Source organism: Heteronotia binoei, chromosome 3, assembly GCF_032191835.1.
Source record: "Heteronotia binoei isolate CCM8104 ecotype False Entrance Well chromosome 3, APGP_CSIRO_Hbin_v1, whole genome shotgun sequence".
Classification (NCBI taxonomy): Eukaryota; Metazoa; Chordata; class Lepidosauria; order Squamata; family Gekkonidae; genus Heteronotia; species Heteronotia binoei.
Genome location: NC_083225.1, coordinates 177,122,450 through 177,144,928, shown reverse-complemented (window position 1 = coordinate 177,144,928; position 22,479 = coordinate 177,122,450). Strand labels below are relative to the sequence as shown.

The following is a 22,479-nucleotide window of genomic DNA, read 5'->3' as shown; positions in this document are numbered from 1 at the left end:
CCTTTATTTACAAAACTTTACAGTTTTGTAAATAAACTTTACAGAACTCGGCAAGGTTGAAAAGCTATTTGTTTGTTTAATGAATTTGGCAAAACTTTACAGAACTCGGCAAGGTTGAAAAGCTATTTGTTTGTTTAATGAATTCGGCAAAACTTTACAGAACTCGGCAAGGTTGAAAAGCTATTTGTTTGTTTAATGAATTCGGCAAAACTTTACAGAACTCGGCAAGGTTGAAAAGCTATTTGTTTGTTTAATGAATTCGGCAAAACTTTACAGAACTCGGCAAGGTTGAAAAGCTATTTGTTTGTTTAATGAATTCGGCAAAACTTTACAGAACTCGGCAAGGTTGAAAAGCTATTTGTTTGTTTAATGAATTGATTAATTTAAAACATTTCTTAGCCACCTTTCTCCATTGTGGAACTCAAGGTGGATCATAATATAAACAGTGCATTATAAAACCACAATAAAAACAACAATGATGAAACCTATAAAAACTCACAATTTAAAAACTCAGGATTGCTAAGAATAAAAGCTAAATCAGTCAAATGCAGTCGTAAACGGGGTGGAATTCTAGCAGGAGCTCCTTTACATAGTAGGCCACACACCTCTGATGTAGCCAATCCTCCAAGAGCTTACAAAAAAAGAGCCTTGAAAACTCTTGGAGGATTGGCTACATCAGGGGTGTGTGGCCTAATATGCAAAGGAGCTCCTGCTAAAATTCCACCCCTGGTCATAAATAAATTTGTCTTCAACTGCCTCCTGAAGATGAACAATGAGGGGGTCAGGCACACCTCCATGGGAAGGTTGGTTGTTCCATCATTGTGGGGCTGCCATGGAAAAGGCCCTCTGTCATGTACTCACCAAATGAGCCATCTTTAATTGGTGGGGTGGTCAGGAAGTTATATCCCTGAGATCTTTATCTCCAGACAGGAATGTATGAGAAAAGATGATCCTTTAGATGATCCTTTAGATGATCGCGTCCCCAGCCATAGGAGGCTTCAAAGGACAAAACCAATACGTTGAATTTGGCTCAGGAGCAGATTGTTAGTGCAACTGTTGTAGTGTCAGGGACGTATGCTTACAGTAGGTGGTCCTGGCTAGCACTCGCTACAGCTTCTGAACATTCTCCAAGGGTAGCCCTAAGTGCAGCTCATTGCAGTAGTCCAGTCTAGATGCAACTGAGACATGAATCACTGCAGCTAGATCTGACTTACCCTGGAATGGACACAGCTCATGCACCAGAAAGAGCTGGGCAAAAGCACTCTGAGCCACAGTAGCCACCTGCTTTTCTAAGGTAGATCTTTTCTTTGTGGAGAAGCCAATACAATTTGAGGTGTTTGTAAGAGCAAAACAAATGCATAATGTCCAGAGATGCGTTGATGGAGTTCCCATGCTCAGTAGAAATGGTGGGGCTGAACTGTTCTTTAGTTTTCACCCTCATCAATATGTGCCATTTTTGCCTCTCCACAAGCATTTAAAAAGCCAAAATAACTTATGGCGTTAATGATGACGTGAAAAGTTACCCAGAAGGCCAGAAAGGTTTAGTCATAATTTCCTCTCTCCCATAATGCTCACATCTTTGTGAGATTAGTAGTGCAGTTCTAAACAGAGTTGTCCCTTTCAAAGCCCATCGACTTTAGTAGATTTAGCAGGGTACAACAGGTTCAGGATTGCACTGTGTGTATCTGTAAGTGACTCAAAGAGCAATTCTAGCAACTCAGTTCAGAATGCTGTTCAGATTTTTTCAGTGGAGTTTATTCCCAGAGAAAGAGCCCCGTGGCGCAGTGTTAAAGCTGCAGTACTGCAGTCCTAAGCTCTGCTCACGACCTGAGTTCGGTCCCTGGTGGAAGCTGGGTTTTCAGGCAGCCAGCTCGAGGTTGACTCAGCCTTCCATCCTTCCGAGGTCGGTAAAATGAGTACCCAGCTTGCTGGGGGGAAAGTGTAGATGACCGGGGAAGGCAATGGCAAACCACCCCGTAAAAAGTCTGCCATGAAAACGTGAAAGCAACATCACCCCAGAGTCGGAAACGACTGGTGCTTGCACAGGGGACCTTTCCTTTCCTTTCCTTTCCTTTCCTTTCCTTTCCTTTCCTTTCCTTTCCTTTCCTTTCCTTTCCTTTCCTTTCCTCTCCTCTCCTCTCCTCTCCTCTCCTCTCCTCTCCTTTCCTTTCCTCTCCTCTCCTCTCCTCTCCTCTCCTCTCCTCTCCTCTCCTCTCCTTTCCTTTCCTTTCCTTTCCTTTCCTTTCCTCTCCTCTCCTCTCCTCTCCTCTCCTCTCCTCTCCTCTCCTCTCCTCTCCTCTCCTTTCCTCTCCTTTCCTTTCCTTTCCTTTCCTTTCCTTTCCTTTCCTTTCCTTTCCTTTCCTTTCCTTTCCTTTCCTTTCCTTTCCTTTTTCCCAGAGAAATGCTGCCACAACTCACAAACTTACTTATCTTTTTCATTGTTAAGTGTCTTGTGAAATTATCTGGTTTTGACCATAAGAAAGAAAGAAACCCATGGAGTTTTGCTGTTGTGTGTGTGTGACACAGAACTGGTATATGCATTGCTTATTCCTGTTTAGGACAGCATTATATGCCCCTCCAGTTCACCCTTTTATGGAATGAATATTCCCCCTATCCTATTCTGTTATTTCTAACCAGAGGCAGTTATTAATTGGCAGTGGTCTTCATTACAGTTGGGCTATATAAATTCCCTGCTGAATTCTGGATTTGAAACCCTGGTTGGAAACTGTCCCCTCTGCTGTATAAAATTCTACATCCCATTCTGTGTGTCTCTGTGTGTATGTGTGTGTATGTTTTCTTGAATTGTTTTAAATACTGTATTTATTTGAATATTTGATACAGTATACACTGTTTTCATTGTTGCTGTTGGATGGAAAGGTGGCATACAAATGTTTTAAAGACATAAAATATAAGGCGCTTTCACACATGCTAAATAATGTCGTTCTAATCCACTTCAGCAATACTTTGCAAGTGGATTTTGCCGCTTCACACGGTAAAATCCAGTTGCAAAGTAAATTGATGGTAGATTGAAAGTGTAATTTAGTGTGTGCAAAAGTGTGTAGAAGAAGTGCATTCCCACATCAACATTATCAAATTGCCTAAGCCACTTCTAACCTCCTTATTCCTGATTTCTCCGGGCCATGTAGATTTATCTTCTCTATCTTTTAGTGTGAGGACCAGTATGTCTGAGAAAGCGAGTTGCCTTATTTCAGTAAATGCTTTGCCCTCTTTCCTTGGAAAAGTTGCAAGCGAATGGAATATAGAAGCACATTTGAAGTTTTCTTCTTCTTTTGCTTTCATGCAGTTCTATAATTTGTTTTTGCCTGTTCACTAATCTGGAAAACTTCTCAAAAATGCTATAAACTCAAGGAGCACAGAATGTGTGCCTGCACTGAACTGATATTCAGAAATCCTGGCGGGTTACAAGTGAGTTTGCTGAAATGCAGTATCCTTAAGCTGGTGAATAGGATACTGAATACAGAAAGGCTCCTTGTGGTAGATCACTGTGAATAGGATACTGCAGGGGTGGCCAGCAGTAGCTCTCCAGATGTTTTTTTGCCTACAACTCCCATCAGCCCCAGCCATTGGCCATGCTGGCTGGGGCTGATGGGAGTTGTAGGCAAAAAACATCTGGAGAGCTACTATTGGCCACCTCTAATGCAGAGGAGCTCCCTGAGGTGGAATCATGCTTAAAATAGCCTTATTGTGCAAAAGGCATTAACTATGGTCTCTGTGCCCAATTGCTCTTTTACAATGGGAAAAAAAAATCATGGCATTTTATTGAAAGGGTTGCACACAAACACACACACACTTGCAGATGAAAAGGATGGGTACATGCCAGACGTATTGTCTCCTTCACTGTTTCTGCGTAAGTTCCTGCAGTTCTTCAGATTGCTTCTCAATTATCCTTGCTTCGTATGTACATATGAAACTGCCTTATACTGAAATAGGGTTTCGAGGTCCGACTCAAGAAATATCTGGGGACTTTGGGGGTAGAGCTGGGAATAAGGGTGTGACAAGCACGACTGAACTCCAAAGGGAGTTCTGACCATCACATTTAGAGGGACCACTCACTTTTTAAATGCCTTCCCTCCATTTGGAATAATGAAGGATATCAGCATCTTTTGAGGGACTCTGGTCCAATCTTTTTGAAACTTGGGAGGGGAGGGTGTTTTGAGGGGTGGCACCAGATGCTATGCTGAAAATGTGGTGCCTCTACCTCAAAAAACAGCCCCCCCAGAGGCCCAGATACCCACGGATCAATTCTTCCTTATACCCCATGGGAATCAGTCTCCATAGGGTATAATGGAGTGCCCAGCAGACATTTCCCCCCCCCGGCTTTCTGATGACCCTGAAGCGGGGGGGGAGGGCCTCCAAACTAGGGGATCCCCTGCCCCCATGTGGGGATTGGCAACCCCAAATGTTCCATCAGGATTAGTGTGGTTTACTCAGACTGGAATTGGCTCTGCAGGGTCACATGACCTAGTACCTGATTCTCTCCTCTGGAGATGACAGGAATCAAACCTAAGACCTGCATGCCAAACAAAAGCCCTACTACTGTTCCACAGTCTTTCCTCAGTTCATTCTTTGTGTTCCTTTACTTTGGTGTCTCACCCTGATTCAAAGCTAGACTGTAAGCACCCTAGGGCAGGGACGAAGATTGGATTTGGATTTATATTGGATTTAGGGACATGTCTTGTTTGCATATGCTACTATATATGTCAAGTTTCATATATGCTGTTCTATAAACAATACCATATATATTTTTAAAGTTTGCTGTGTGAACTGCTGTTCAAAGGAAGTCAGAACTTAACAGCTGTGTGATTCTTTGGATCCTCTTGTTCAAGCATCCAAGAACTATCTGCAAACTACTGGTGTAACTTTCAGTGTTAATTTAATGTTGAACTACTTCACTTCATTTATTCTCCCCAAAGCAGCTACCATTATTCTTCTCTCCATTTTTACCCTCACAACAAGCTTGTGAGGTAGGCTTGAGTGTGTGTGATTGGCCCAATGAGCTGAGAGGTGAGATGATCACCATCTTCAAGTACTTGAAGGGCTTTCATCTAGAGGACGGTGTGGAATTGTTTTCTGTGGTCCCAGAAGGCAGGACCAGAACCCAGTGGGTTGAAATTAAATCAAAAGAGCTTCCGGCTCAACATTAGGAAGAACTTCCTGACCGTTAAAGCGGTTCCTCAGTGGAACAGGCTTCCTCAGGAGGTGGTGGGCTCTCCTATCTTGGAGGTTTTTAAGCAGAGGCTAGATGGCCATCTGACAACAAAGCTGATTTTGTAAATTTACAGGCAGGTGTTTGTGAATTTCCTGCATTGTGCAAGGGGTTGGACTAGATGACGCTGAGGGTCAATTCCAACTCTATGATTCTAAACTTCTGTAGCAGAGTGGGGATTTGAACCTGAATCTCCCAGATCCCCAGTCCAATATTCAAACTGCTATAACACACTGGCTATTTTTTGTGAAGTGTAAACTTTTCGGCCCTTCGTGTTAACAGTCAACATAAGGATGGCCCAGGCTAGCCTGATCTTGTTAATTTCAGCAGCTAAGCAATGTAGGCCCTGGTTAATACTTGGATGTGAGACCACCAAGGAATACCAGGGTTGGGATGCAGAGGTGGGAAATGGCAAAATACCTCTGAACTTCTCTTGCTTTGAAACCCCTGTGGGGTCACCATAAGTTAGCTATAACTTGTCAGCAAAAAAACGCCCAAAAATGACATCTTTCTATCACACTTTTTTAATCCCATCCTTGATCCAAGGAGCTCCGAGCAGAATATATTCCTCCCCTGCCCCAATCTAAACAACAATCCTGTGGGGTAAGTTAACCTGAACAAGGTGACCTGATCCAGCATCTCCCATAAGCTTTACAGCTAAGAGGCTCTTGAGCTTCAGGTTGCTGCTATGCCTAGAGCTAGATTATATGACATATACGTTTGTTGTTGTTTAGTTGCACAGTCGAGTCCAACTCCTTGTGACCCCATGGACAAAGTCACACCAGGCCCCCCTGTCTTCCACCATCCTCCAAAGTCTGCTCAAATTTGTGTTAGTTACATCAGTAACGCTGTCCACCCATCTCATCTCTTGCCGTCCCCTTCTTCTTTTGCCTTCTGTCTTTCCCAGCAACAGGATCTTCTCCAGTGAGTACTCCCTTCTCATTTGGTGGCCAAAGTATTTGAGCTTCAGCTTTAGCATCTGACCTTCCAGGGAACAGTCTGGGTTTATTTCCCTTAGGACTGACTGATTTGATCCTTGCGGTCCAAGGGACTCTCAAGATTCTTCTCCAGCACCACAGCTTGAAAGCATCTATTCTTCTATGCTCGGCCTTCCTTATAGTCCAGCTCTCACAGCCATACATTATTACTGGGTATACCATCGCTTTGACTATACAGACTTTTGTTGGCAGGGTGATGTCTCTACTTTTTATTATACTGCCCAGGTTTGCCACAGCTGTCCTCCCAAGGAGCAAACATCTTTTAATTTCATGGCTACAGTCACCACCTGCAGTGATCTTGGATCCCAGGAATATGAAATGTGTCACGACTTCCATGTCTTCTTCTTCTATGTATCTACCACCAATGGTACATATATGTACCTACTACCAGTGTTCCCTCTAAGCTGCAGAGTCTTGTGAGCAAAAATTCTACTTTGTGATCTACTGACATTAAAGTTGTGAGCTACTTGCATAAATTAGTGTGCTCTGGGGTCATCATTTCTAAGACAAAAATCTGTGAGCTGGAGGCTAAAAATCTGTGAACTAGCTCACGCTAACTCTGCTTAGAAGGAACACTGCCTACCACTGAGAACAGTAGCCCTGCATCTTCCTCTCCAGAGCCAGTTTGGTGTAGTGGTTAAGTGTGCGGACTCTTATCTGGGAGAACCGGGTTTGATTCCCCACTCCTCCACTTGCACCTGCTGAGATGGCCTTGGGTCAGCCATAGCCCTGGCAGAGGTTGTCCTTGAAAGGGCAGCTGCTGTGAGAGCCCTCTCCAGCCCCACCCACTTCACAGGGTGTCTGTTGTGGGGGAGGAAGGGAAAGGAGATTGTGAGCCGCTCTGAGACTCTTTGGAGTGGAGGGCGGGATATAAATCCAATATCTTCATCTACCTCACAGGGTGTCTGTTGTGGGGGAGGAAGGGAAAGGAGATTGTGAGCCGCTCTGAGACTCTTTGGAGTGGAGGGCGGGATATAAATCCAATATCTTCATCTACCTCACAGGGTGTCTGTTGTGGGGGAGGAAGGTAAAGGAGATTGTGAGCCGCTCTGAGACTCTTTGGAGTGGAGGGCGGGATATAAATCCAATATCTTCTTCTTCTTCTTCCTTCTCTGCCCTCCCCTCCCCAAGTTATGTGTACTAATACAAAACGGTGTGACATCATTGCATTGTCTGTCTCTGTAAGCACTAGCTGGTAAAGTACAATAGCAGCTCTGGGAAGCTTGCAGCAAGATTGCATCATACATTTCATATCATTGTTTGTTATGGAGGGGATGGGAAGAAGAGGAGAAGGGCGCTAGTGCAGCAGTCGCATCCATGCTGTGACCTAAAGCTCTTGTTTCTGTATCAGAAATTTTTGCTTAGCTGTTACGCTTCTGAACATAACTATAGTGGGGACCACACTCCTAGTCTCTCATGTGGCAGCCACTAGGCTAGAGGTTCCTCTAATGGTTCCTGTAATATGCCGCAATTCTGAATGCTGTCAAAACACAATCCATAGCAAGCCATTACCTTTAAGTCTAGCAGCTACTTTTTAAAAAGGCATAGTTAGGGACAGGGAATGGTGCAAGAAGATAAATAAAACAGAAAATGGAGTTATATACGTTAGAACAGGTTGATTGAGGCTATAAATTTTCAGTTTTATTTCTCATACATGGGTGTTAATTCCACCGCAAAGCATTGAGATAATTTACTACATTGATTTATTACTCTTTTTTTGTGCTCGGAGGGAAGCAATGAATTTTAATTCAGGCCATTAGAGTCTTTTAAAATATATATGTATATATATATATACACGATTCACAACAAACCGGTACACCAGACACACTAGGGAAACCAACCACATTCTAATTATGAATAATGAGGATAAGTCAAGGTTAGTTTTTGTTTTACTGCAGGGGCAATAACAGGCTTTAAAATTAGAGGATCTTTTTGCTGTTTATTTGATTACGAATTGCTCTGCTGTTATGAACTTTCTCAAGCTCATGTTGCTGAAGAATCTACAGGTATTGTGGATAAGCCATAGTAGTGTAAATAGACTGAAATTCAGTCCAGATGAAAAAGAGATTGCGGCCTCTATGAAGAAGAAGACTGAAGATTTATACCCCACCCTTCTCTCTGAATCAGAGACTCAGAGCGGCTTACAATCTCCTATATCTTCTCCCCCCACAGCAGACATCCTGTGAGATGGTTGGAGCTGAGAGGGCTCTCACAGCAGCTGCCCTTTCAAGGACAACTCCTGTGATATCTGTGGCTAACCCAAGGCCATTCCAGCAGCTGTAAGTGGAGGAGTGGGGAATTAAACCCGGTTCTCCCAGAGTCCCACATTTAACCACTACACCAAACTGGCTGACTGACCAAAGAATCTGCCCTATACTTCATCAGGTCACTCCAATTAAGGTACATTGCAACATCCTAGACTTGATTCTGTTAGTTGATGCTGAGCTGGCATCTGTGACCAAAAGTTCCAGTTTGCCTACTGCTCCCTTTCCACTGATATCATGACAAGCATACAAGCATAGACGGCTTCAAGAGGGGATTGGATAAGCATATGGAGCAGAGGTTCATCAGTGGCTATTAGCAACAGGGTGTAGATGGAACTCTCTTTCTGGGGCAATGGTGCTTTATATTCTTGGTGCTTGAGGGGGGGGGGACCTCTTGATGGCACGCGGTCTTTTTGGCCCACTGTGTGACACAGAGTGTTGGACTGGATGGGCCACTGGCCTGATCTAACATGGCTTCTCTTATGTTCTTGTGCTCTTATAACATGGCCACTGTTGGACTTTGGTAAGCTCTATGTTGGACTATTGTAGTACACTCTACATGGGGCTGCCCTTGAACACTTTGGAAACATCAACTGATCTAAATATTGACCGGCATTATAACCCTGATTGGAGTTCTCCACTGGTAGTTAGTTTAGCACACAGGGTATCAATTTTGCACCATAATGTACTATCATCACATATGTTCTCTCTGGATTTTATTAACTCCAGCTTAGATATAATGTACGAACCAACCTATAGAGCACTGCACACACATGCACACAGAAACACACACACACTTTTCTGCCATTTGTAATCTTGTTTGGTTTGGTTCAGCACAGGCAGCCTTTCCAAATGAATTTTACATTCATCTTGTTGACAGAAGTGTTGGTAGATGCGCATAATCTCGAATGCACTGGGTTCATCAATATTTATGTTTTATGAAGATTAATATAGGGTTAATGAATCTTCGTGATTAATTTCCTAGTTCAATTTGCACATGCATCAGTAAAGAACCTCTTCTGTTCCTTCTTTGTTGGATGGCTTTGATTCTGCTGTTTCCTTTAGGGGGAGTATGCCAATTTTTATGTTGTACAGAGGGCCACAATAGACATGTTGGTAGACATGGGTGGTACCAGGAATGGGAAATGCACAACTAAATCCCCTTTCTGCATTATTTGGTAGAATCAGCATCATCTTGTGACCTTGCAGCATCCCACATTTCAGTGGATTTGGCAGCCAGTGATGTGGATTGGATGACCATCCTGTTGTATGCTCAGTTGCGTTGGGTTGGGGAGACATGTGGTGCTCTCTTTTGGCAACTTTCATGCCTTCAACGTCATGTGTTGTGCGGCTCCAGAAAATGAACGTAATGAATGAGGTTATTTTCTTAGTCATCTATTTATAAATCCTTCCAGTTAAACTTTCCCCAGTACGTTTGCATTTCTTTTCTGCTACAAAAGACCATGTAACCTGGAAATAACCTTTGTAGAAAGCTATCCTCCTTCACATCTGGAGTGCTAAGCTATGCTTTATGCAGCTTCAGGGATATCCCTTTATTTGCTGAGGTATCTATGGAAAGTGGGAAGGGAGATGGTTCCAAAGGGTGGATGGATGTACACTGTTGAGCCACAGTTAAACAGAGTGCTGTTTTTTATCCAATTCTTCCTCCAAGTCAGCTAGTTGGATATTTATTTGCCACTTTTCTTCCCAAAGGGACCCAAAGAAGCTTTTTGATGGTGGAAAATGTTATCAAGCTGCTGCCAACTTATGGTGCCCCTGTAGAGGACAGGGAAAGAGGGCTTAAGTCTCTCTCTCTCCCCCCGCCCCTCCCGCTCCCCATGCTCTTTTCTTGTTCTGAAATAGCCTTGGGGAGCCACTGTTTTCCCTGTTGGGGAAACCTGACACGTATTGATAGGCAGTCTCTCATATGTGATTGCAGAGGTCTTGTGGGAGCAGGAAAAGGTGGAGGAAAGGTTTGCTTCTGTGAGCACAACCACTGACTAGCTCTGGTATTTCCTAAATGAATGTAAATATTGCATTGATTTCTCAAATGATTTCCAGCTTTCCCTGCTGTTTATATTTTAAAGCCTCCTCCACATACTCAGAGAGGGCAAACAAATCCTTTCCCCTTCGATTTAGGATGCTTTATAATGAATCTGGGTGGCGCTGCGTATGCTGTAAAATATTCAATTAAGCCTCCTCTCGCTGGTCATTTTATTTGTCTCGTAAATACATTTTTTTAGACATTCTTATGTGAGGCTTTTGAATAGTGACACAGACGACTTTCACTTAATCAGGGCACGCCAGTCCCGAGTACGATCCAATATCAGTGATGTGGAATAATATAAATTTTTAAAATCTGTATCTGTTACGTTACTTTATTTATAGATTTTGTTCTTTAACGGCAATCTGAATCCTTGGTAAGCACTGGATTTCCCTTAACGGGATGTCTTTCTAAAGAGCCAAAATAATTGGGTGAGGAGGACTTGACTATCGGGCATTGTGCCCTGACCCAGATGGAATGTTTGTGTGTGAAGAAGTGTGTTGTGTACTTTGTGACATGCCTCAGGGGGTGTGTGTTTATAAGTTATTTATTTACAAAACGCATAGCCTGTTTTTCTGCCCTCATTGGGGCCATCGAGGTGGCTAACAATCTAATGACACACTTAATAAAGATGTTAAAACCAAACAAGAACAAATAATTAAAGCAATTTTCAAAAACTCAAGTTAAAATACATATATAAAACCAAAAAGTTAAACAAAGGGAAGGAAGGAGCATGGAAGAAATGTTAGATGAAAGGCGGGTAGGGTGGAGGACTTTACCCATTGGCACAAGACAGCATTTGAAGCAACAGACAAGTCTCTCCATGGAGACAGTTCCAGAGCTTTGGTGCCGCAACTAAGAAGACCCTCTCACAGGTTGTCATCATCCTAATTTCAGAAGGTCACCCAATTTGACCAGGAAGCATTAAGGAGATGACCGTAGTGTTTGGGTAGGTCCGTAAGGGATAGGTTGTCCTTCAGATATGTTGAGTATAGATATAACTATAGAGGACTTCGAAGGTCAGCACTACAACCTTGAATTGTGCTAGAAACAAATTGAGAGCCTGTTTCTATAGGCCGAGACAGGAGTTAATGGTCCCTATGACCCATTCCAGATAATGTCTGCGCTGCATCATTCTGCACCAGTCAGTGCTTCTGAATACTTTTCAAGGGCAGCCCCACTCGGAATGCATTGCTGTAATCTAACCTCGGAGTGATTCCTCACCGGCGTTTGCTCCGCCCCTGCACGTCTTGCATTGGCACAGGCCATCGATTCCCCACCAGTCGCTCCACAGCACCTCTTGCTTCAGGGCTACTTCCGATTCCCGTCGCGGCAACTGGAACTCCGAAAAACCACCTTCCTGTTGCTGCGACAGTAATAGGGAGAAGCCACGATGTAAGAGACGCCTGTGGAGCAACTAGTGGGGAATCCATCGCTTGAGCCGGCACAGGGAGAAAAGCGGGGGTGGAGCAAATGCCAGTGAGGAATAACTCTAGATGTAACTAGGGCATGTACGGCAGCCAAAGGCACTAATACACTGGTACACTGGTAAAAGGCACTCCTGCTGACAGATGCCAGCGGCTCATCCAATAGTAGGTCTCGGTCCAAGAGCACTCCTAAACTCTGGACCTGTTACTTCAAGAGGAGTTCAGCCCCATCCAGAACAGGTAGCACATTGTCCTGGATGAGACCTTCCACTCACCAGTATCGCTTCCATCTTGTCAAGATTAATCTTCAGTTGATTAGTCCACATCTCTTTCAGTACTTCCGTCAGGCACCAGTTCCTGGGATCAGCTAAGAAACTGCCTTCCTGGGGTCAGCTAAGAAACTTGAGATACAGCTGAGTTGTCCTATTTCTGACAATTTAACCCAGATATCGAGATGACCTTACCCAGTAGATGTTGAAGAGCATAAGGAACAAGATGGATCTTTTTGGATATATCTTGCAGCATGGGGCTGTCTAATGGAAGAACATTATCAATGGATGGAGATGCAGACGTAGATTTTCATCCTCAAGTTCTTCCTGATCCACAGTGTTGGTGCCACTGTAAAATAGGCCCTGTCAGTAGTAGCCACCACCAGGCACAAGGAACAGGGATTCTGAAGAAAATCTTAATGCTGTGAGCCCCTGGACGATCCTCAATAATCAGCCTTTCTGGTATTCAGAAAAGTTTTACTTTATTGATAGATACGTCATAGCAGTATAACTTTTTGTGTCGGATCTGGCCATTACAGTTGGGGCCATTATGAGCCCAATGGGTGATTAACACGTGGAATTCACTGCCACAGGTGATGGTGGCCGCTACAAGCATAGCCAGCTTCAAGAGGGGATTGGATAAACATCTGGAGCAGAGGTCCATCAGTGGCTATTAGCCACAGCGTATTGTTGGAACTCTCTGTCTGGGGCAAGTGATGCTCTGAATTCTTGGTGCTTGGGAGGGGCAACAGGGTGAGGGCTTCTGGTGTCCTGATCCCACTGATGGACCTCCTGATGGCACCTGTTTTTTTTTTTGGGGGGGGGGGTTGCCACTGTGTGACACAGAGTATTGGACTGGATGGGCCATTGGCCTGATCCAACATGGCTCCTCTTATGTTCTTATGAGCCTGCCAAAATTCACAGTAAAAAGCCCTCACAAAGCAAGGGTGAGCATTTCTCACCCAGCCCCCCCCCCATTGCACGTTAGCAAGTGCTAAGTGTCAAGCATGCATATTTCTGAGTGCCATTATAGTCCACCAGACAAAGAGCAGAATACCAAGCTCTCCTGCTCCCCCTCTTTTACAACCTAAGGGCAATAATAAATCCATCTGGCCCAAAGATGTTTAGGTTAGCCTTGCTGGTAACAGTGCGATGTGCCTCTCCCCCAGATTCACACAGACAGGTCTTATCTACTCACAGAGAAAGTGTGAGAAAGGGAGATGTTTTTATTAACCTATATTCCTTAGTATAAAAGAGATACTTTGTAGTAACCTTTGAACCCGTGACTCAAATTGCATCTGTATGTTATCCTTTGAAGCTATCCTATAAAGTAACTATGTAAGTCTGTATACGTCATTACTTCCAAGGATCTGTCCTTGGTAAAGCTGTGGAGTTTCTACAATAAAGCAACTTTTGTTTCAATAACAAAAGACTGATTATTGGGAAATATTGATGCTTGACACTAAGACAGTCTCTGAGGAAGAGATAGTATGTCCTTGAAAGCTGAACACAGGCCTCTCCACAAGGGCAGAGCAATTACTTTGTAAGGTACAGACTGAAGCAAAGTAAGCCAAGCAAACCCCCCCCATACATTCCCAGTATGGTTACGGAGATTCACAGAGACTTAGAACATCTTCACTCATGGCAAATCCCCTTGACAAATGCTTGGGTAGCTTTGTATGGGAGCCAATGGTCCTTAAGGTGCCATCCCAGTGATTCCAGGGCTTTAAAGATCAGACCAACCCTTTAAATTGGACCCAGAATCCACCTTAGAGCCAAGGAGGTCATTGTAAGATTGATTGCATGTTAATCGCCGCTTTATTGCAATGCCGGGAGATATCCACCATCCAGTTGCATGTGATTAGTTTCTATGCCAGGAATAAGGTCAAAGGTGTTTTTGAAAAAAGAGTTTTGATAGGGATGGGTGAAATCGATAAATCCAGAATTCGCCCATGCATATATATATATATATATTTTAATGCACATTATGTGTTTTTATGCGTGTGCAAATTCCAAATCTTCCTGCGCTAGAAAAGCAATGCAAACCCCTTTGGGGGCGAGCTAAGCAATGCTTTTGTATTTCCAACCAAGCATTCCCCTTTCTAGGGCCTGAGGAGACTTCATCCTTTTTGCTGCTGCGGTGAATTCAAAACTAGGTCAGGTCAGGAAGCAGCTCCCAGTCAATCGGAAAACTGGTTTGAGAGCCGGAGAGATCACGGAACGAAGAGGGAGCATTTGCAGTAATGTGACTTTTCAGTTCTTCTTGTGCAATTTACTATCAGACTTCTGTGGCAAAAGATACTCGGGCAGCTTTGGGTTTTTTACAAGTTTGTTCCATAGAAGAGAGGTTAATCAATGGGTCTTAAACATAACAGCTAAACAGAGCGCCTCCCCATATGCAGAAGATTCATCTGATGCAAGGGAAAGCAAGACGGATGAGTTACTTTAAATGTCTTATTGTGAATTTATGAGCGCAACTGGATAGCGGAAGCATGGTAGTCTAGATGGATCTTTGGTTAGATCCATTGAGGCAATTCTCACATGTCTCTGGACTTCTGGTGGTCCTATAACTCTGGCCATTGGGAAAAGGTTCCAGGAATATTACTGAAGTATATAAAATTATACCGTTGGTGTTTCTTGTATCAAGTACCGATTGATTTTATTTTTTAGGGGAAAGTTTCAAGAATGGGTATTTAGCTGCTAAACCCCTTCGTGGGCAAGCTGAGCTAGAGTTTTGTTTTTAAAAAGGTAAAGATAGTGCCCTGTGCAAGCACCAACTCTGGGGAGACATCGCATCACAACATAGTTTTGTTAAATGGATATAAATCTTTATTTGAATGTGGAAGAGAAGCTAGACAAGGCTGTCCTCTCTCGCCTCTTTAATGTGCATTGAAACAGTGGCCGATTTCGCACTCGCCTTACGCCGCTCTCATCGTCTTCACGCAGCAAAGAGAAACCCCTAAAAACCAGTTTCTGTTTGCTGCACAAAAACGCTGATCCTTGCTGCAGCCCCGGGGCAGATAGTGGGAAATTGGAAGAAAGCCGCTCTGAGAAGACGACTGTGAGAGCAGCGTAAGGTGAGTGTGAAATCGGTCTCTGAGTGTTGATAGGTTGAAGGAAAGAAGGAAGGCAGGCAGGCTAGTCTGAGGAGTACAAAGAAAGAAGACGGGGTAGAAATTTAAGCCAAGTTAAAGTGCCCGAGAAACTCCTCTGGAAAGTGTAATTTTGTTCTGCTGCCTAAGCACTAGGGTTTGTAGAATCTTTCGGGCTCAAGTGCCGTGTTCTACTGGAGAAAGTTTTTTTCCAGACGTTTCATTCTCAGCTGCGGAGAACATCCTCAGTGGCGTTGCAGCCAGAGCAGGCGCTCTGACCTTCTTGGCTGCTGTGCATTGAGTGAGGCCAGGGCTGCTGGAGAGCTGCTATTTCTAGGCTGGAGGGGGTGTGGTGAAAGGGCAATAGGTTTGTGGATGTGCCCATTGTTTGGTGGGGCTTCCTGGAAGGGTAGTGATAAGGAAACTGGCTGTTGAATGTGACCATTGTTCTGTGTTAATTGCTGGGAGGGTTGGAAGGGGTGTGAAGATAAGGAAGATGGTTGTTGACTGTGCTGATTGTTCTGTGGAATATGCTGGTTATTCTGTGACTTTCTTCAATTTATAGTCTGTAGGGTGTTTTGCAGAGCTGGATACCAAGACTGGTGGATGGAAATGCCTTTCTGTTAAAGTTGTGTTGGAGTTTGTAAATCTCAATAGCTTCTCTGTTCAGGTGGGTATGATAATGTGAGACCGTAGAAAGGACTTCAGTTCTTTCAAAGTGGATGACGTGGTCTCCTTCTTGAAGTGCATGTTCAGCTACAGCTGGCTGAAACAAGCGACAGTGTCTCTTGTGTTTGGTGAGGCAGGTGTTGATACTGCGTTGGGTAGTGCCAATGTAGACTGCACCACAGGAGCAGGGTATTTTGTAGACTCCAGGGGTTGAAAGTGGATCTCTCATATCTTTGGCCGAGCACAGCATGTGGCGGATCTGTTGTGTGGGCTTGAAGACTGTGTCAACATTGTGGCATTTGAGAATTTTGCCAATGCTGTCGGTGACAGATTTTATATAGGGCAGGAAGGCTGTACCTACATTTGTGTGTCCTTCCGAAGCACTAATGGGGAAGGACCAGGCAGACGTTGCTCGGGGTGAAATTCTGCAGTTTTGGTGCTGCAAGAAAAGGTGCTATTAGGAATAGCCATTCAACAGATACCATGTAGACACATCGAAACAGGGCCTCTATAAAGAATCGTAATGTCTCTGGGTAGGTTTCTATGGGAAAGCCCGTAGCAACAGCCAAACTAGTTGCTTTCCACATTCATAAAAGACCAAAACATTTCTGTTCTTGCTCATCCTAGTGAAGCTGGCAAATGCCTTCTCTTTATCTTGACTGTCACTCCAGCTCTCTTTTATTCATTGCTTTGCAAGACGGCTTTGATTAGCTAGAATTGCTCCAGCAGTCAGTCACATTTTGATGTATAGCCTACCCATTTCATGGTCTCCTACTGATCGCTCAAGAAAGTCATTAGGACGGCTGTTATAGACACTTTTGTTCAGTCAATATTAGCCCTGAAAGTTCTGTCAAGGACAGAGACGTAATTGAGAGATCCTCAGCCAAAAGACTTGACTCACACAAGCCTGTCATACCTCAGATGCTGGCTATTCCCTTTGTCCTTATCGTACCACACAGCCCCTCCCATCATATACAGGGTGGTTTAGCAGATGATTGGAAATTCCCACTGTGTTTGTCGTCTGAGGCATGCCGACAAACCAAAACAAGAGGTTTACTGAACCCTAATGCAGAGGTCCTCAACGTTTCTGGCATCAGGGACCGGTTTTGTGGAAGACAATTTTTCCACAGACTGGGGCAGGCTGGGGGTACGATGATGGTTTCAGTATGATACAATTGTGCGCTTTATTTCTATTAGTTTGGTATAATGTTTAAGTGTGCGGACTCTTATCTGGGAGAGCCAGGTTTGATTCCCCATTCCTTCACTTGCAGCTGCTGGAATGGCCTTGGGTCAGCCACAGCTCTTGCAGAGTTGTCGTTGAAAGGGCAGCTTCTGGGAGAGCTCTCTCAACCCCACCCACCTCACAGGGTGTCTGTTGTGGGGGAGGAAGATGAGATGGTATGCTGCTCTGAGACTCTGAGATTCAGAGCGAAGGCTGGGATATAAATCCAATGTCTTCTTCTTATTACTATTACTGCATTGTAATATATAATGTAAAATTATATAACTCAAGGCCTGATTGCTAATAGGCCACGGACTGGTACCGGTCCATGGCCCCGGGGTTGGGGCCCCCTGCTCTAACGGACCTTGATCCATGGCTACTGAGCTCTGTTTGGCTGGATGGAATCCAAATTGTACTAACCTGACCTCAAAGCTTCTTTGGTCATTACACTAAGAGAATGAGTAAGCATCAGGTTAAGCCAGTTTGGTGTAGTGGTTAAGTGTGCGGACTCTTATCTGGGAGAACCGGGTTTGATTCCCCACTCCTCCACTTGCACCTGCTAGCATGGCCTTGGGTCAGCCATAGCTCTGGCAGAGGTTGTCCTTGAAAGGGCAGCTGCTGTGAGAGCCCTCTCCAGCCCCACCCACCTCACAGGGTGTCTGTTGTGGGGGAGGAAGGTAAAGGAGATTGTGAGCCGCTCTGAGACTCTTCGGAGTGGAGGGCGGGATATAAATCCAATATCTTCTTCTTCATCATCTTCTTCTACAACTGTAGTATCTGCAACCCCAATATAGTGTCCCAAAAGAAAACTGTGGAAAGAGAACACATAAGCCAGGGACCGCCCACTGCATGGTGCCCACCTACAAAACTTCCCTGGTCATTGCAGGAGGTGCCGGGTGGCCATATGATTTTAGAAAGGGGGTAGGGGCAGATGGGGCTTTTGCTCAGGAAGGCTTCTGATTGGTTGAGCACAGGGGTCTTCACTTCATCATTGAAAGATAACTACGTGTACGTGCAATAAAATATTTTAAAACAGTATGTTCATTTAAAAAGGCATCCTGTTAAATAGAACAGAGTTTCCGCCTGAAATGTCGAAGAGCTATTAGACTTATGCATAACTTCAATCCCTGACATTTTGGCTGTTGGCTCTGCCCTCTGTGACGACCATTTTGAATTTGGCCCTACCTCCCGCAACGACCATATTGTGGCTGCATCCACCACCCTGTCTCATAATTCAAAACACTACTGCAGGCTAAAAAGATACGGGTACCCCAGCATCAGCAATGCGCCACTAAGATGGCTTACACATTGCCTCTTAACAACTTGCATTTTGGAATGTATTTCAGAAGCACAGTGGGAGTTGCTCAGTAGCTGTTCTGCCATGCCTTCTCAGAATAACATTAAGCAATACTCAGAGATAAAATGGTTGATATAGCCAGGAGATCCGAAAATTGTCCAACAGCCCGAAGTGCTTTTAGCATCATGCATCGCTAGATGGTGAGCTAGACATTTTTGGGGCTGAGAGAGCTCACTAAGCTGAGACTGCATGGAGAGGTGACTTTTGTGGATTCTCTTAGAGATGCTAATCAACAGAGAAGATGTGGTGACTAAAACAGATTTTGGAGGACAGCTGTTGAGAAACAAGCAGTGCAGTTACTCATTGTATTCTTTGGGGCTTACCTGCTGACTGGAGGGGACAGGACTGTAGGCTAAGGAAGATATATATATATATATTTTTTTTTAAATTAGATTTTATTTTATTGAATCAAATCCATCTTCACTCAAATGCACAATCAGGTCTTTTCACAGACATGCTATCCAAAAAGGGGGGAGGGTTGTCATATATTTGCATACAAGTTACAGTTACGTTGAATAAATAATATATGTGTCTTTTGGAGGGGGGTGTTTCACATTTTGGGTTGTCTTCCATTCAAGGAAATACGGTATAAACTTCACAGCAGCAAGGAAGGTATTCAAGAGAGAGAGAGTCAGATGAATAGGAGATATTGGTAGAAGAAACAGGGGGAGGACCAAAACCAAGAGGGGAACCACAGACGAGAATTGGGGGAGAGAGACCTCCTGTGGCAATAGCCAGGCCTACAACTGAACCCCCCCCCCTCTCTCTGACAGCCAGACAAGAAATGACAAATCTCAATTTTCTTGCATTACGATTATCTGTTTTGTTTTGTTTTAAACAATGTTAGGAATTGTGTTCATATGATGAACACAAAGCGAACAAAGCAATCATTAAAATAATAATCGTCCTACTAGTGAGCTCTTTAGCCACCATACCAGATCAGTAGTTCTATACAGAAGAACACCAGCCCCGAGATTAATGCCAGATGTGCGTCCCTTCTTCAAGGGGCTATTTTGCTCTTAATTAATCACACTTAACACCTGTTGTGTCTCATTTTCTAATCTTCAATAGATCTGCAGACCACCTTGTAAAAATTATGCTGTATTCTTTTTTTAAAAAATGTTCAAGCCCAGCGAAGCGTATATACTGGGCATCGTTTGACCTCAATGGGTTGTGACAGGTTAATAGCGCCTTGAGTATATAGATTTTATGTACTCAAGTAATCTTGGAAGGCCACTGGTGGTTATAATGTTTTTTAATTATGTTGGGATCCTACTGTTCTTCCAAGCTCTTTGAAATGGCTTTTAGCGTCATCAGACAGAAAACTTGGAGGGAGATTAAGGCGTGAGACAGTGATTTGCTGTGGGCTATTCTGGGAGGAGAGTGGTTTACTTCTCATCTCTAAACCCAGTGTTCTACACCAGGGGTGGCCAACGGTAGCTCTCCAGATGTTTTTTGCCTACAACTCCCATCAGCCCCAGCCATCAGCCGGGCCATGCCGGACCCGGAAGCTGCAGCTGGTGCAGAACGCGTCGGCCAGGCTACTATTGGGGCTCTCGAAATGGGAGCACATACGGCCGGGGCTGCGCGGACTGCGCTGGCTGCCAATCACCTACCGAGTCCAGTACAAAGTGTTGGTTATTACCTTTAAAGCCCTATATGGCCGAGGACCAGCCTACCTAAGGGACCGTCTCTCCCCATATGAACCCCAGAGGGCACTGAGGTCAGTGGGTAAAAATAAAATGACCATCCCTGGGCCGAGAGAGGTCAAACTCCAAAACACCAGAGCACGGGCCTTTTCAGCCGTGGCTCCTGCACTGTGGAACCAGCTTCCGTAGGAAGTGCGGGCCCTGCGGAACCTCGACCAGTTCCGCAGGGCCTGCAAGACCGCCCTTTTCAGACAAGCCTATACTGATATCGACTGCTGAGTTGCTAGGAATAAAAGAACCGCCATCTATAATATTACCATGGAACTATCTAAACTGGCAGAACCAGCGCCAGAACAGTTTTATTGCTGCCAGATACATTTAATGCAACTTAAATTATGTATTTTAACTCAATTAACTGGTTTTTATATGTTTAAATTTTTTTAATTGTTAAATTTAAAGTTTTACCTATTTATGTTAATGTATGGAATGTTGTTAGCCGCCCTGAGCCACCTAGGCGGGGAGGGCGGGATACAAATAAAATCTATTATTATTATTATTAGGCAAAAAACATCTGGAAAGCTACTGTGGGCCACCCCTGTTCTACACATTACAACCTGGACCTTAACACCCACTACTAAGCAGTTCTGAAGGGAAGGTTCATAAAAAGGTAGTCCCCTGTGCAAGCACCGAGTCATTTCTGACCCACGGGGTGACGTCACATCAGGACGTTTTCTTGGCGGACTTTTTGTGGGGTGGTTTGCCATTGCCTTCCTCAGTCATTTACACTTTACCCCCCAGCAAGCTGGGTACTCATTTTACCAACCTTGGAAGGATGGAAGGCTGAGTCAACCTGGAGCCGGCTACTTGAACCCAGCTTCCACTGGGATCGAACTTAGGTCGTAAGCAGAGCTTGGACTGCAGTACTGCAGCTTACCACTCTGCGCCACAGGGCTCATGTACTTTATTCGGAAGAAATGTGCCCCTGTTGCTTAGGTAAGACTTAACACAGTTGCACATACTCTTTTGTAGAATGAAGTTCGAGTTCAGTGGTGCCTTTAAGACCAACAGTGTTTTTATTCAAGGTATAAGCTTTCATGTGCGTGCACACCTTTGCAGGTATTTTGAAATGGAAGTTACCACTCCATGCATATGTAGGCGAAGGTCCTTGCATCTGTTAAACATCTCCATTATGCTGTATACTAATTTTGCTGCTCACTCTCTACCTGTGTGTATGGACTGGTAACGTCCATTTCAGTGTATCTGAGGAAGTGTGCATGCACACAGAAGCTTGAATAAAACTTGGTTGGCCTTAAAGGTGCCGCTGGACTCAAAGTTAGTTCTGCTGCTTCAGACCAACCCAGCTGAATCTATATCCTGTTGTATTGTCCATTGTATGGTAATCTCAGGAGGCATTATATTTCACCATATTTGCAGGCAAGGGTGGAATTCTAGCAGGAGCTCCTTTGCACATTAGGCCACACACCCCTGACGTAGCCAATCCTCCAAGAGATTACAAGGCTCTTTTTTGTAAGCTCTTGGAGGATTGGCTACATCAGGGGGGGTGTGGCCTAATATGCAAAGGAGCTCATGCTAGAATCCCACCCTTTTGCAAGATATAATATTCGTATGACCCATTCACGTATCTGCTCGCTGACAAGCAGAGTTGCCAGCCGTATGTTGGAAAATACTTGGAGACTTTGGGGGTGGAACCAGGAGAGAGGGGTTTGGGGAGGGGAGGAGCCTCAGCAGAGTCCACCTTTCAAAGCAGCCATCTTCTCCAGGGGAGCTGACCTCTGCCAGCTGGAGATCAGTTGGAAAAGTGGGAGACCCCCAGGCCCCACCTGGAGGCTGGCAACCCTATCAGGGACCCAAAAAGAACTCTAGCAGTTGCATGGAGGTGCGAGCCCTGCGAGCCCTGAATCAGTTTCGCAGGGCTTGCAAAACCGCCCTCTTTCAGCTCGCTTTTAAGATGGAACCCGGTTAATGACATCTAGCCATCCTATACATATTCTGAACTGTAGCACCTTAATTAATAATCTACAATGGTTTAACTGTTTTACTTAACTTTTAACTTAATTTATGAATGTAATTCAACTATATTTTAACTGTTTTTATAGCAATGATTGTATTTTACTGTAATCATGGTATACACCATGTCCTGTGAGCCGCCCTGAGCCTGCCTTCGGCAGGGGAGGGCAGGATATAAAAATAAATTTATTATTATTATTATTATTTTATGTCTGCTGTCTACTGAGAGATAA

At 44.3% G+C, this 22,479-nt stretch overlaps 1 protein-coding gene across 6 annotated transcripts in view; it reads left to right on the top strand.

Annotated features, from left to right (window-relative positions):
- FAT3 (FAT atypical cadherin 3) overlaps positions 1-22,479 on the top strand; it is a 546,218-nt gene that overhangs the window by 183,780 nt on the left and 339,959 nt on the right. The window lies entirely within an intron of this gene.